Source organism: Taudactylus pleione, unplaced genomic scaffold (genome assembly GCF_031769625.1).
Source record: "Taudactylus pleione unplaced genomic scaffold, aTauple2 ptg000612l, whole genome shotgun sequence".
Lineage (NCBI taxonomy): Eukaryota > Metazoa > Chordata > Amphibia > Anura > Myobatrachidae > Taudactylus > Taudactylus pleione.
Window position 1 is genome coordinate 1,618,263 of NW_028285014.1, and position 15,381 is coordinate 1,633,643.

The 15,381-nt window shown below is 33.8% G+C and overlaps 7 non-coding genes across 7 annotated transcripts; all 7 read left to right on the forward strand.

Annotated features, from left to right (window-relative positions):
* The first annotated feature begins 1,028 nt into the window (after positions 1–1,028).
* Positions 1,029–1,137, forward strand: TRNAL-CAA (transfer RNA leucine (anticodon CAA)). The gene is made up of 2 exons: positions 1,029–1,066; positions 1,092–1,137. It is a non-coding gene; the product is annotated as a tRNA-Leu (tRNA).
* Positions 1,138–3,334: 2,197 nt separating this feature from the next.
* TRNAL-CAA (transfer RNA leucine (anticodon CAA)) lies at positions 3,335–3,443 on the forward strand. Its single transcript has 2 exons — positions 3,335–3,372; positions 3,398–3,443. It is a non-coding gene; the product is annotated as a tRNA-Leu (tRNA).
* Positions 3,444–5,640: 2,197 nt separating this feature from the next.
* Positions 5,641–5,749, forward strand: TRNAL-CAA (transfer RNA leucine (anticodon CAA)). The gene is made up of 2 exons: positions 5,641–5,678; positions 5,704–5,749. It is a non-coding gene; the product is annotated as a tRNA-Leu (tRNA).
* A 1,044-nt stretch (positions 5,750–6,793) lies between these two features.
* TRNAL-CAA (transfer RNA leucine (anticodon CAA)) lies at positions 6,794–6,902 on the forward strand. Its single transcript has 2 exons — positions 6,794–6,831; positions 6,857–6,902. It is a non-coding gene; the product is annotated as a tRNA-Leu (tRNA).
* Positions 6,903–7,946: 1,044 nt separating this feature from the next.
* Positions 7,947–8,055, forward strand: TRNAL-CAA (transfer RNA leucine (anticodon CAA)). The gene is made up of 2 exons: positions 7,947–7,984; positions 8,010–8,055. It is a non-coding gene; the product is annotated as a tRNA-Leu (tRNA).
* A 3,350-nt stretch (positions 8,056–11,405) lies between these two features.
* TRNAL-CAA (transfer RNA leucine (anticodon CAA)) lies at positions 11,406–11,514 on the forward strand. The gene is made up of 2 exons: positions 11,406–11,443; positions 11,469–11,514. It is a non-coding gene; the product is annotated as a tRNA-Leu (tRNA).
* Positions 11,515–14,861: 3,347 nt separating this feature from the next.
* TRNAL-CAA (transfer RNA leucine (anticodon CAA)) lies at positions 14,862–14,970 on the forward strand. The gene is made up of 2 exons: positions 14,862–14,899; positions 14,925–14,970. It is a non-coding gene; the product is annotated as a tRNA-Leu (tRNA).
* Positions 14,971–15,381: the final 411 nt, after the last annotated feature.

The following is a 15,381-nucleotide window of genomic DNA, read 5'->3' on the forward strand; positions in this document are numbered from 1 at the left end:
TGGTTATGTTTTACACTCAAAATGACCGACATTGAGAAGTATGCTCAGGACATCCACAGTCTATCAATCTTTCCTCTCCCAGACATTGATATCTTGATCTCATTTATTTCTAAGCAATATGAAGCACAATGATTGAATGAATTAAAGGGCATAGAAACTGTTAAAGACCTAAGAATTGATTGATTTTCCCATCTACATTCCAATCAAGATCAAATTACATTAGACTTAAATTAATTAAATTAATCTTAAATGATAAAGACACTATGATTAGTTTTAAAATTCTAAAGTTCAGTTCATGTAGAAATTGACTGTTGAAATAATGTTTTACATAGAAACAGAATTTGATGGCAGATAAGAACCACTTGGCCCACGTAGTCTGCTCCTTTTCATGTATCCTTTAGGCAACTTCAATCCTATTTGCTCCTTACATTTCTCTTAAGGATATTCTTATGCCTATCCCAAGCGAGTTTAAATTGTTTCACCATTTAGCTTCAACAACATCGGATGGGAGGCTTTTCTATTTATCAACTACCCTTTCTGTGAAGTAATTTTTCTTCAAATTTCCTCTAAGTCTACCTCCCTCCAGTTTCAGTGCATGTCCTCGTGTTCTTGTACATCTCTTCCTTTGAAGAATAAGTATTGTTTGCACAACATTCTTTTAGTATTCAGTAATCTAAACATAAAACACAAGAATAATTGGCATCGAAAGTATTTTAAGGCTCTTAGACTTTACATATAACGTGATATAAAATTTACTTCAAAGACAAACTAATCTGTTCTGCTAGGATGAAGACCTTAGTAAAGGGTGGCAACAGTAATTTTGAAGGATAACACTTTAGCTTGAGCCATTTTTCCTAAATAATGTTATTTAAGAAACAGCTTTTAGAGGAAATGCATTAATCTAAGATCTTGATTTAATGACCCCTTTTTCAACAAGGCCAAATTATTTGTCAAAATCACAATCAAAAATATAAATAGTAAAATGATAAACCCTAACAGGAAGCAGGTTTGGACATACTGATGTGCATGTCAGGATGGCCGAGCGGTCTAAGGCGCCAGACTCAAGATTCTACTCTTCCAGTTAATGGGAATTCTGGTCTCTGTAAAGAGGCGTGGGTTCAAATCCCACTTCTGACAATATTTTCTTGCTCTTTGGTTATGTTTTACACTCAAAATGACCGACATTGAGAAGTATGCTCAGGACATCCACAGTCTATCAATCTTTCCTCTCCCAGACATTGATATCTTGATCCCATTTATTTCTAAGCAATATGAAGCACAATGATTGAATGAATTAAAGGGCATAGAAACTGTTAAAGACCTAAGAATTGATTGATTTTCCCATCTACATTCCAATCAAGATCAAATTACATTAGACTTAAATTAATTAAATTAATCTTAAATGATAAAGACACTATGATTAGTTTTAAAATTCTAAAGTTCAGTTCATGTAGAAATTGACTGTTGAAATAATGTTTTACATAGAAACAGAATTTGATGGCAGATAAGAACCACTTGGCCCACGTAGTCTGCTCCTTTTCATGTATCCTTTAGGCAACTTCAATCCTATTTGCTCCTTACATTTCTCTTAAGGATATTCTTATGCCTATCCCAAGCGTGTTTAAATTGTTTCACCATTTAGCTTCAACAACATCGGATGGGAGGCTTTTCTATTTATCAACTACCCTTTCTGTGAAGTAATTTTTCTTCAAATTTCCTCTAAGTCTACCTCCCTCCAGTTTCAGTGCATGTCCTCGTGTTCTTGTACATCTCTTCCTTTGAAGAATAAGTATTGTTTGCACAACATTCTTTTAGTATTCAGTAATCTAAACATAAAACACAAGAATAATTGGCATCGAAAGTATTTTAAGGCTCTTAGACTTTACATATAACGTGATATAAAATTTACTTCAAAGACAAACTAATCTGTTCTGCTAGGATGAAGACCTTAGTAAAGGGTGGCAACAGTAATTTTGAAGGATAACACTTTAGCTTGAGCCATTTTTCCTAAATAATGTTATTTAAGAAACAGCTTTTAGAGGAAATGCATTAATCTAAGATCTTGATTTAATGACCCCTTTTTCAACAAGGCCAAATTATTTGTCAAAATCACAATCAAAAATATAAATAGTAAAATGATAAACCCTAACAGGAAGCAGGTTTGGACATACTGATGTGCATGTCAGGATGGCCGAGCGGTCTAAGGCGCCAGACTCAAGATTCTACTCTTCCAGTTAATGGGAATTCTGGTCTCTGTAAAGAGGCGTGGGTTCAAATACCACTTCTGACAATATTTTCTTGCTCTTTGGTTATGTTTTACACTCAAAATGACCGACATTGAGAAGTATGCTCAGGACATCCACAGTCTATCAATCTTTCCTCTCCCAGACATTGATATCTTGATCCCATTTATTTCTAAGCAATATGAAGCACAATGATTGAATGAATTAAAGGGCATAGAAACTGTTAAAGACCTAAGAATTGATTGATTTTCCCATCTACATTCCAATCAAGATCAAATTACATTAGACTTAAATTAATTAAATTAATCTTAAATGATAAAGACACTATGATTAGTTTTAAAATTCTAAAGTTCAGTTCATGTAGAAATTGACTGTTGAAATAATGTTTTACATAGAAACAGAATTTGATGGCAGATAAGAACCACTTGGCCCACGTAGTCTGCTCCTTTTCATGTATCCTTTAGGCAACTTCAATCCTATTTGCTCCTTACATTTCTCTTAAGGATATTCTTATGCCTATCCCAAGCGTGTTTAAATTGTTTCACCATTTAGCTTCAACAACATCGGATGGGAGGCATTTCTATTTATCAACTACCCTTTCTGTGAAGTAATTTTTCTTCAAATTTCCTCTAAGTCTACCTCCCTCCAGTTTCAGTGCATGTCCTCGTGTTCTTATACATCTCTTCCTTTGAAGAATAAGTATTGTTTGCACAACATTCTTTTAGTATTCAGTAATCTAAACATAAAACACAAGAATAATTGGCATCGAAAGTATTTTAAGGCTCTTAGACTTTACATATAACGTGATATAAAATTTACTTCAAAGACAAACTAATCTGTTCTGCTAGGATGAAGACCTTAGTAAAGGGTGGCAACAGTAATTTTGAAGGATAACACTTTAGCTTGAGCCATTTTTCCTAAATAATGTTATTTAAGAAACAGCTTTTAGAGGAAATGCATTAATCTAAGATCTTGATTTAATGACCCCAGTTTCAACAAGGCCAAATTATTTGTCAAAATCACAATCAAAAATATAAATAGTAAAATGATAAACCCTAACAGGAAGCAGGTTTGGACATACTGATGTGCATGTCAGGATGGCCGAGCGGTCTAAGGCGCCAGACTCAAGATTCTACTCTTCCAGTTAATGGGAATTCTGGTCTCTGTAAAGAGGCGTGGGTTCAAATCCCACTTCTGACAATATTTTCTTGCTCTTTGGTTATGTTTTACACTCAAAATGACCGACATTGAGAAGTATGCTCAGGACATCCACAGTCTATCAATCTTTCCTCTCCCAGACATTGATATCTTGATCCCATTTATTTCTAAGCAATATGAAGCACAATGATTGAATGAATTAAAGGGCATAGAAACTGTTAAAGACCTAAGAATTGATTGATTTTCCCATCTACATTCCAATCAAGATCAAATTACATTAGACTTAAATTAATTAAATTAATCTTAAATGATAAAGACACTATGATTAGTTTTAAAATTCTAAAGTTCAGTTCATGTAGAAATTGACTGTTGAAATAATGTTTTACATAGAAACAGAATTTGATGGCAGATAAGAACCACTTGGCCCACGTAGTCTGCTCCTTTTCATGTATCCTTTAGGCAACTTCAATCCTATTTGCTCCTTACATTTCTCTTAAGGATATTCTTATGCCTATCCCAAGCGTGTTTAAATTGTTTCACCATTTAGCTTCAACAACATCGGATGGGAGGCTTTTCTATTTATCAACTACCCTTTCTGTGAAGTAATTTTTCTTCAAATTTCCTCTAAGTCTACCTCCCTCCAGTTTCAGTGCATGTCCTCGTGTTCTTGTACATCTCTTCCTTTGAAGAATAAGTATTGTTTGCACAACATTCTTTTAGTATTCAGTAATCTAAACATAAAACACAAGAATAATTGGCATCGAAAGTATTTTAAGGCTCTTAGACTTTACATATAACGTGATATAAAATTTACTTCAAAGACAAACTAATCTGTTCTGCTAGGATGAAGACCTTAGTAAAGGGTGGCAACAGTAATTTTGAAGGATAACACTTTAGCTTGAGCCATTTTTCCTAAATAATGTTATTTAAGAAACAGCTTTTAGAGGAAATGCATTAATCTAAGATCTTGATTTAATGACCCCTTTTTCAACAAGGCCAAATTATTTGTCAAAATCACAATCAAAAATATAAATAGTAAAATGATAAACCCTAACAGGAAGCAGGTTTGGACATACTGATGTGCATGTCAGGATGGCCGAGCGGTCTAAGGCGCCAGACTCAAGATTCTACTCTTCCAGTTAATGGGAATTCTGGTCTCTGTAAAGAGGCGTGGGTTCAAATCCAACTTCTGACAATATTTTCTTGCTCTTTGGTTATGTTTTACACTCAAAATGACCGACATTGAGAAGTATGCTCAGGACATCCACAGTCTTTCAATCTTTCCTCTCCCAGACATTGATATCTTGATCCCATTTATTTCTAAGCAATATGAAGTACAATGATTGAATGAATTAAAGGGCATAGAAACTGTTAAAGACCTAAAAATTGATCGATTTTCCCATCTACATTCCAATCAAGATCAAATTACATTAGACTTAAATTAATTAAATTATTCTTAAATGATAAAGACACTATGATTAGTTTTAAAATTCTAAAGTTCAGTTCATGTAGAAATTGACTGTTGAAATAATGTTTTACATAGAAACAGAATTTTATGGCAGATAAGAACCACTTGGCCCACGTAGTCTGCTCCTTTTCATGTATCCTTTTGGCAACTTCAATCCTATTTGCTCCTTACATTTCTCTTAAGGATATTCTTATGCCTATCCCAAGCGTGTTTAAATTGTTTCACCATTTAGCTTCAACAACATCGGATGGGAGGCTTTTCTATTTATCAACTACCCTTTCTGTGAAGTAATTTTTCTTCAAATTTCCTCTAAGTCTACCTCCCTCCAGTTTCAGTGCATGTCCTCGTGTTCTTGTACATCTCTTCCTTTGAAGAATAAGTATTGTTTGCACAACATTCTTTTAGTATTCAGTAATCTAAACATAAAACACAAGAATAATTGGCATCGAAAGTATTTTAGGGCTCTTAGACTTTACATATAACGTGATATACAATTTACTTCTAAGACAAACTAATCTGTTCTGCTACGATGAAGACCTTAGTAAAGGGTGGCAACAGTAATTTTGAAGGATAACACTTTAGCTTGAGCCATTTTTCCTAAATAATGTTATTTAAGAAACAGCTTTTAGAGGAAATGCATTAATCTAAGATCTTGATTTAATGACCCCTTTTTCAACAAGGCCAAATTATTTGTCAAAATCACAATCAAAAATATAAATAGTAAAATGATAAACCCTAACAGGAAGCAGGTTTGGACATACTGATGTGCATGTCAGGATGGCCGAGCGGTCTAAGGCGCCAGACTCAAGATTCTACTCTTCCAGTTAATGGGAATTCTGGTCTCTGTAAAGAGGCGTGGGTTCAAATCCCACTTCTGACAATATTTTCTTGCTCTTTGGTTATGTTTTACACTCAAAATGACCGACATTGAGAAGTATGCTCAGGACATCCACAGTCTATCAATCTTTCCTCTCCCAGACATTGATATCTTGATCCCATTTATTTCTAAGCAATATGAAGCACAATGATTGAATGAATTAAAGGGCATAGAAACTGTTAAAGACCTAAGAATTGATTGATTTTCCCATCTACATTCCAATCAAGATCAAATTACATTAGACTTAAATTAATTAAATTAATCTTAAATGATAAAGACACTATGATTAGTTTTAAAATTCTAAAGTTCAGTTCATGTAGAAATTGACTGTTGAAATAATGTTTTACATAGAAACAGAATTTGATGGCAGATAAGAACCACTTGGCCCACGTAGTCTGCTCCTTTTCATGTATCCTTTAGGCAACTTCAATCCTATTTGCTCCTTACATTTCTCTTAAGGATATTCTTATGCCTATCCCAAGCGTGTTTAAATTGTTTCACCATTTAGCTGCAACAACATCGGATGGGAGGCTTTTCTATTTATCAACTACCCTTTCTGTGAAGTAATTTTTCTTCAAATTTCCTCTAAGTCTACCTCCCTCCAGTTTCAGTGCATGTCCTCGTGTTCTTATACATCTCTTCCTTTGAAGAATAAGTATTGTTTGCACAACATTCTTTTAGTATTCAGTAATCTAAACATAAAACACAAGAATAATTGGCATCGAAAGTATTTTAAGGCTCTTAGACTTTACATATAACGTGATATAAAATTTACTTCAAAGACAAACTAATCTGTTCTGCTAGGATGAAGACCTTAGTAAAGGGTGGCAACAGTAATTTTGAAGGATAACACTTTAGCTTGAGCCATTTTTCCTAAATAATGTTATTTAAGAAACAGCTTTTAGAGGAAATGCATTAATCTAAGATCTTGATTTAATGACCCCTTTTTCAACAAGGCCAAATTATTTGTCAAAATCACAATCAAAAATATAAATAGTAAAATGATAAACCCTAACAGGAAGCAGGTTTGGACATACTGATGTGCATGTCAGGATGGCCGAGCGGTCTAAGGCGCCAGACTCAAGATTCTACTCTTCCAGTTAATGGGAATTCTGGTCTCTGTAAAGAGGCGTGGGTTCAAATCCCACTTCTGACAATATTTTCTTGCTCTTTGGTTATGTTTTACACTCAAAATGACCGACATTGAGAAGTATGCTCAGGACATCCACAGTCTTTCAATCTTTCATCTCCCAGACATTGATATCTTGATCCCATTTATTTCTAAGCAATATGAAGTACAATGATTGAATGAATTAAAGGGCATAGAAACTGTTAAAGACCTAAGAATTGATCGATTTTCCCATCTACATTCCAATCAAGATCAAATTACATTAGACTTAAATTAATTAAATTATTCTTAAATGATAAAGACACTATGATTAGTTTTAAAATTCTAAAGTTCAGTTCATGTAGAAATTGACTGTTGAAATAATGTTTTACATAGAAACAGAATTTGATGGCAGATAAGAACCACTTGGCCCACGTAGTCTGCTCCTTTTCATGTATCCTTTTGGCAACTTCAATCCTATTTGCTCCTTACATTTCTCTTAAGGATATTCTTATGCCTATCCCAAGCGTGTTTAAATTGTTTCACCATTTAGCTTCAACAACATCGGATGGGAGGCTTTTCTATTTATCAACTACCCTTTCTGTGAAGTAATTTTTCTTCAAATTTCCTCTAAGTCTACCTCCCTCCAGATTCAGTGCATGTCCTTGTGTTCTTGTACATCTCTTCCTTTGAAGAATAAGTATTGTTTGCACAACATTCTTTTAGTATTCAGTAATCTAAACATAAAACACAAGAATAATTGGCATCGAAAGTATTTTAGGGCTCTTAGACTTTACATATAACGTGATATACAATTTACTTCTAAGACAAACTAATCTGTTCTGCTAGGATGAAGACCTTAGTAAAGGGTGGCAACAGTAATTTTGAAGGATAACACTTTAGCTTGAGCCATTTTTCCTAAATAATGTTATTTAAGAAACAGCTTTTAGAGGAAATGCATTAATCTAAGATCTTGATTTAATGACCCCTTTTTCAACAAGGCCAAATTATTTGTCAAAATCACAATCAAAAATATAAATAGTAAAATGATAAACCCTAACAGGAAGCAGGTTTGGACATACTGATGTGCATGTCAGGATGGCCGAGCGGTCTAAGGCGCCAGACTCAAGATTCTACTCTTCCAGTTAATGGGAATTCTGGTCTCTGTAAAGAGGCGTGGGTTCAAATTCCACTTCTGACAATATTTTCTTGCTCTTTGGTTATGTTTTACACTCAAAATGACCGACATTGAGAAGTATGCTCAGGACATCCACAGTCTTTCAATCTTTCCTCTCCCAGACATTGATATCTTGATCCCATTTATTTCTAAGCAATATGAAGTACAATGATTGAATGAATTAAAGGGCATAGAAACTGTTAAAGACCTAAGAATTGATCGATTTTCCCATCTACATTCCAATCAAGATCAAATTACATTAGACTTAAATTAATTAAATTATTCTTAAATGATAAAGACACTATGATTAGTTTTAAAATTCTAAAGTTCAGTTCATGTAGAAATTGACTGTTGAAATAATGTTTTACATAGAAACAGAATTTGATGGCAGATAAGAACCACTTGGCCCACGTAGTCTGCTCCTTTTCATGTATCCTTTTGGCAACTTCAATCCTATTTGCTCCTTACATTTCTCTTAAGGATATTCTTATGCCTATCCTAAGCGTGTTTAAATTGTTTCACCATTTAGCTTCAGCAACATCGGATGGGAAGCTTTTCTATTTATCAACTACCCTTTCTGTGAAGTAATTTTTCTTCAAATTTCCTCTAAGTCTACCTCCCTCCAGTTTCAGTGCATGTCCTCGTGTTCTTGTACATCTCTTCCTTTGAAGAATAAGTATTGTTTGCACAACATTCTTTTAGTATTCAGTAATCTAAACATAAAACACAAGAATAATTGTCATCGAAAGTATTTTAAGGCTCTTAGACTTTACATATAACGTGATATACAATTTACTTCTAAGACAAACTAATCTGTTCTGCTAGGATGAAGACCTTAGTAAAGGGTGGCAACAGTAATTTTGAAGGATAACACTTTAGCTTGAGCCATTTTTCCTAAATAATGTTATTTAAGAAACAGCTTTTAGAGGAAATGCATTAATCTAAGATCTTGAATTAATGACCCCTTTTTCAACAAGGCCAAATTATTTGTCAAAATCACAATCAAAAATATAAATAGTAAAATGATAAACCCTAACAGGAAGCAGATTTGGACATACTGATGTGCTTGTCAGGATGGCCGAGCGGTCTAAGACACCAGACTCAAGATTCTACTCTTCCAGTTAATGGGATTTCTGGTCTCTGTAAAGAGGCGTAGGTTCAAATCCCACTTCCGACAATATATTTTTGCTCTTTGGTTATGTTTTACACTCAAAATGACTGACATTGAGAAGTATGCTCAGGACATCCACAGTCTTTCAATCTTTCCTCTCCCAGACATTGATATCTTGATCCCATTTATTTCTAAGCAATATGAAGCACAATGATTGAATGAATTAAAGGGCATAGAAACTTTTAAAGACCTAAGAATTGATCGATTTTCCCATCTACATTCCAATCAAGATCAAACTACATTAGAATTAAATTAATTAAATTATTCTTAAATGATAAAGACACTATGATTAGTTTTAAAATTCTAAAGTTCAGTTCATGTAGAAATTGGTGGTTGAAATAATGTTTTACATAGAAACAGAATTTGATGGCAGATAAGAACCACTTGGCCCACGTAGTCTGCTCCTTTTCATGTATCCTTTAGGCAACTTCAACTCTATTTGCTCCTTACATTTCTTTTAAGGATATTATTATGCCTATCCCAAGCGTATTTAAATTGTTTCACCGTTTAGCTTCAACAACATCGGATGGGAGGCTTTTCTATTTATCAACTACCCTTTCTGTGAAGTATTTTTTCATCAAATTTCCTCTAAGTCTACCTCCCTCCAGTTTCAGTGCATGTCCTCGTGTTCTTGTACATCTCTTCCTTTGAAGAATAAGTATTGTTTGCACAACATTCTTTTAGTATTCAGTAATCTAAACATAAAACACAAGAATAATTGGCATTGAAAGTATTTTAAGGCTCTTAGACTTTACATATAACGTGATATACAATTTACTTCTAAGACAAACTAATCTGTTCTGCTAGGATGAAGACCTTAGTAAAGGGTGGCAACAGTAATTTTGAAGGATAACACTTTAGCTTGAGCCATTTTTCCTAAATAATGTTATTTAAGAAACAGCTTATAGAGGAAATGCATTAATCTAAGATCTTGATTTAATTTCCCCTTTTTCAACAAGGCCAAATTATTTGTCAAAATCACAATCAAAAATATAAATAGTAAAATGATAAACCCTAACAGGAAGCAGGTTTGGACATACTGATGTGCATGTCAGGATGGCCGAGCGGTCTAAGGCACCAGACTCAAGATTCTACTCTTCCAGTTAATGGGAATTCTGGTCTCTGTAAAGAGGCGTAGGTTCAAATCCCACTTCCGACAATATATTTTTGCTCTTTGGTTATGTTTTACACTCAAAATGACTGACATTGAGAAGTATGCTCAGGACATCCACAGTCTTTCAATCTTTCCTCTCCCAGACATTGATATCTTGATCCCATTTATTTCTAAGCAATATGAAGCACAATGATTGAATGAATTAAAGGGCATAGAAACTTTTAAAGACCTAAGAATTGATCGATTTTCCCATCTACATTCCAATCAAGATTAAACTACATTAGACTTAAATTAATTAAATTATTCTTAAATGATAAAGACACTATGATTAGTTTTAAAATTCTAAAGTTCAGTTCATGTAGAAATTGGTGGTTGAAATAATATTTTACATAGAAACAGAATTTGATGGCAGATAAGAACCACTTGGCCCACGTAGTCTGCTCCTTTTCATGTATCCTTTAGGCAACTTCAACTCTATTTGCTCCTTACATTTCTTTTAAGGATATTATTATGCCTATCCCAAGCATATTTAAATTGTTTCACCGTTTAGCTTCAACAACATCAGATGGGAGGCTTTTCTATTTATCAACTACCCTTTCTGTGAAGTATTTTTTCATCAAATTTCCTCTAAGTCTACCTCCCTCCAGTTTCAGTGCATGTCCTCGTGTTCTTGTACATCTCTTCCTTTGAAGAATAAGTATTGTTTGCACAACATTCTTTTAGTATTCAGTAATCTAAACATAAAACACAAGAATAATTGGCATTGAAAGTATTTTAAGGCTCTTAGACTTTACATATAACGTGATATACAATTTACTTCTAAGACAAACTAATCTGTTCTGCTAGGATGAAGACCTTAGTAAAGGGTGGCAACAGTAATTTTGAAGGATAACACTTTAGCTTGAGCCATTTTTCCTAAATAATGTTATTTAAGAAACAGCTTTTAGAGGAAATGCATTAATCTAAGATCTTGATTTAATGACCCCAGTTTCAACAAGGCCAAATTATTTGTCAAAATCACAATCAAAAATATAAATAGTAAAATGATAAACCCTAACAGGAAGCAGGTTTGGACATACTGATGTGCTTGTCAGGATGGCCGAGCGGTCTAAGGCGCCAGACTCAAGATTCTACTCTTCCAGTTAATGGGAATTCTGGTCTCTGTAAAGAGGCGTGGGTTCAAATCCCACTTCTGACAATATTTTCTTGCTCTTTGGTTATGTTTTACACTCAAAATGACCGACATTGAGAAGTATGCTCAGGACATCCACAGTCTATCAATCTTTCCTCTCCCAGACATTGATATCTTGATCCCATTTATTTCTAAGCAATATGAAGCACAATGATTGAATGAATTAAAGGGCATAGAAACTGTTAAAGACCTAAGAATTGATCGATTTTCCCATCTACATTCCAATCAAGATCAAATTACATTAGACTTAAATTAATTAAATTATTCTTAAATGATAAAGACACTATGATTAGTTTTAAAATTCTAAAGTTCAGTTCATGTAGAAATTGACTGTTGAAATAATGTTTTACATAGAAACAATTTGATGGCAGATAAGAACCACTTGGCCCAAGTAGTCTGCTCCTTTTCATGTATCCTTTAGGCAACTTCAATCCTATTTGCTCCTTACATTTCTCTTAAGGATATTCTTATGCCTATCCCAAGCGTGTTTAAATTGTTTCACCATTTAGCTTCAACAACATCGGATGGGAGGCTTTTCTATTTATCAACTACCCTTTCTGTGAAGTAATTTTTCTTCAAATTTCCTCTAAGTCTACCTCCCTCCAGTTTCAGTGCATGTCCTCGTGTTCTTGTACATCTCTTCCTTTGAAGAATAAGTATTGTTTGCACAACATTCTTTTAGTATTCAGTAATCTAAACATAAAACACAAGAATAATTGGCATCAAAAGTATTTTAAGGCTCTTAGACTTTACATATAACGTGATATACAATTTACTTCTAAGACAAACTAATCGGTTCTGCTAGGATGAAGACCTTAGTAAAGGGTGGCAACAGTAATTTTGAAGGATAACACTTTAGCTTGAGCCATTTTTCCTAAATAATGTTATTTAAGAAACAGCTTTTAGAGGAAATGCATTAATCTAAGATCTTGATTTAATGACCCCTTTTTCAACAAGGCCAAATTATTTGTCAAAATCACAATCAAAAATATAAATAGTAAAATGATAAACCCTAACAGGAAGCAGGTTTAGACATACTGATGTGCTTGTCAGGATGGCCGAGCGGTCTAAGACACCAGACTCAAGATTCTACTCTTCCAGTTAATGGGAATTCTGGTCTCTGTAAAGAGGCGTAGGTTCAAATCCCACTTCTGACAATATATTTTTGCTCTTTGGTTATGTTTTACACTCAAAATGACTGACATTGAGAAGTATGCTCAGGACATCCACAGTCTTTCAATCTTTCCTCTCCCAGACATTGATATCTTGATCCCATTTATTTCTCAGTAATATGAAGCACAATGATTGAATGAATTAAAGGGCATAGAAACTTTTAAAGACCTAAGAATTGATCGATTTTCCCATCTGCATTCCAATCAAGATCAAATTACATTAGAGTTAAATTAATTACATTATTCTTAAATGATAAAGACACTATGATTAGTTTTAAAATTCTAAAGTTCAGTTCATATAGAAATTGGCTATTGAAATAATGTATTACATAGAAACAGAATTTGATGCAGATAAGAACCACTTGGCCAATGTAGTCTGCTCCTTTTCATGTATCCTTTAGGCAACTTCAATCCTATTTGCTCCTTACATTTCTCTTAAGGATATTCTTATGCCTATCCCAAGCGTGTTTAAATTGTTTCACCATTTAGCTTCAACAACATCGGATGGGAGGCTTTTCTATTTATCAACTACCCTTTCTGTGAAGTAATTTTTCTTCAAATTTCCTCTAAGTCTACCTCCCTCCAGTTTAAGTGCATGTCCTCGTGTTCTTGTACATCTCTTCCTTTGAAGAATAAGTATTGTTTGCACAACATTCTTTTAGTATTCAGTTATCTAAACATAAAACACAAGAATAATTGGCATCGAAAGTATTTTAAGGCTCTTAGACTTTACATATAACGTGATATACAATTTACTTCTAAGACAAACTAATCTGTTCTGCTAGGATGAAGACCTTAGTAAAGGGTGGCAACAGTAATTTTGAAGGATAACACTTTAGCTTGAGCCATTTTTCCTAAATAATGTTATTTAAGAAACAGCTTTTAGAGGAAATGCATTAATCTAAGATCTTGATTTAATGACCCCTTTTTCAACAAGGCCAAATTATTTGTCAAAATCACAATCAAAAATATAAATAGTAAAATGATAAACCCTAACAGGAAGCAGGTTTGGACATACTGATGTGCTTGTCAGGATGGCCGAGCGGTCTAAGACATCAGACTCAAGATTCTACTCTTCCAGTTAATGGGAATTCTGGTCTCTGTAAAGAGGCGTAGGTTCAAATCCCACTTCTGACAATAAATTTTTGCTCTTTGGTTATGTTTTACACTCAAAATTACTGACATTGAGAAGTATGCTCAGGACATCCACAGTCTTTCAATCTTTCCTCTCCCAGACATTGATATCTTGATCCCATTTATTTCTAAGCAATATGAAGCACAATGATTGAATGAATTAAAGGGCATAGAAACTTTTAAAGACCTAAGAATTGATCGATTTTCCCATCTACATTCCAATCAAGATTAAACTACATTAGACTTAAATTAATTAAATTATTCTTAAATGATAAAGACACTATGATTAGTTTTAAAATTCTAAAGTTCAGTTCATGTAGAAATTGGTGGTTGAAATAATATTTTACATAGAAACAGAATTTGATGGCAGATAAGAACCACTTGGCCCACGTAGTCTGCTCCTTTTCATGTATCCTTTAGGCAACTTCAACTCTATTTGCTCCTTACATTTCTTTTAAGGATATTATTATGCCTATCCCAAGCGTATTTAAATTGTTTCACCGTTTAGCTTCAACAACATCAGATGGGAGGCTTTTCTATTTATCAACTACCCTTTCTGTGAAGTATTTTTTCATCAAATTTCCTCTAAGTCTACCTCCCTCCAGTTTCAGTGCATGTCCTCGTGTTCTTGTACATCTCTTCCTTTGAAGAATAAGTATTGTTTGCACAACATTCTTTTAGTATTCAGTAATCTAAACATAAAACACAAGAATAATTGGCATTGAAAGTATTTTAAGGCTCTTAGACTTTACATATAACGTGATATACAATTTACTTCTAAGACAAACTAATCTGTTCTGCTAGGATGAAGACCTTAGTAAAGGGTGGCAACAGTAATTTTGAAGGATAACACTTTAGCTTGAGCCATTTTTCCTAAATAATGTTATTTAAGAAACAGCTTTTAGAGGAAATGCATTAATCTAAGATCTTGATTTAATGACCCCAGTTTCAACAAGGCCAAATTATTTGTCAAAATCACAATCAAAAATATAAATAGTAAAATGATAAACCCTAACAGGAAGCAGGTTTGGACATACTGATGTGCATGTCAGGATGGCCGAGCGGTCTAAGGCGCCAGACTCAAGATTCTACTCTTCCAGTTAATGGGAATTCTGGTCTCTGTAAAGAGGCGTGGGTTCAAATCCCACTTCTGACAATATTTTCTTGCTCTTTGGTTATGTTTTACACTCAAAATGACCGACATTGAGAAGTATGCTCAGGACATCCACAGTCTATCAATCTTTCCTCTCCCAGACATTGATATCTTGATCCCATTTATTTCTAAGCAATATGAAGCACAATGATTGAATGAATTAAAGGGCATAGAAACTGTTAAAGACCTAAGAATTGATCGATTTTCCCATCTACATTCCAATCAAGATCAAATTACATTAGACTTAAATTAATTAAATTATTCTTAAATGATAAAGACACTATGATTAGTTTTAAAATTCTAAAGTTCAGTTCATGTAGAAATTGACTGTTGAAATAATGTTTTAAATAGAAACAATTTGATGGCAGATAAGAACCACTTGGCCCAAGTAGTCTGCTCCTTTTCATGTATCCT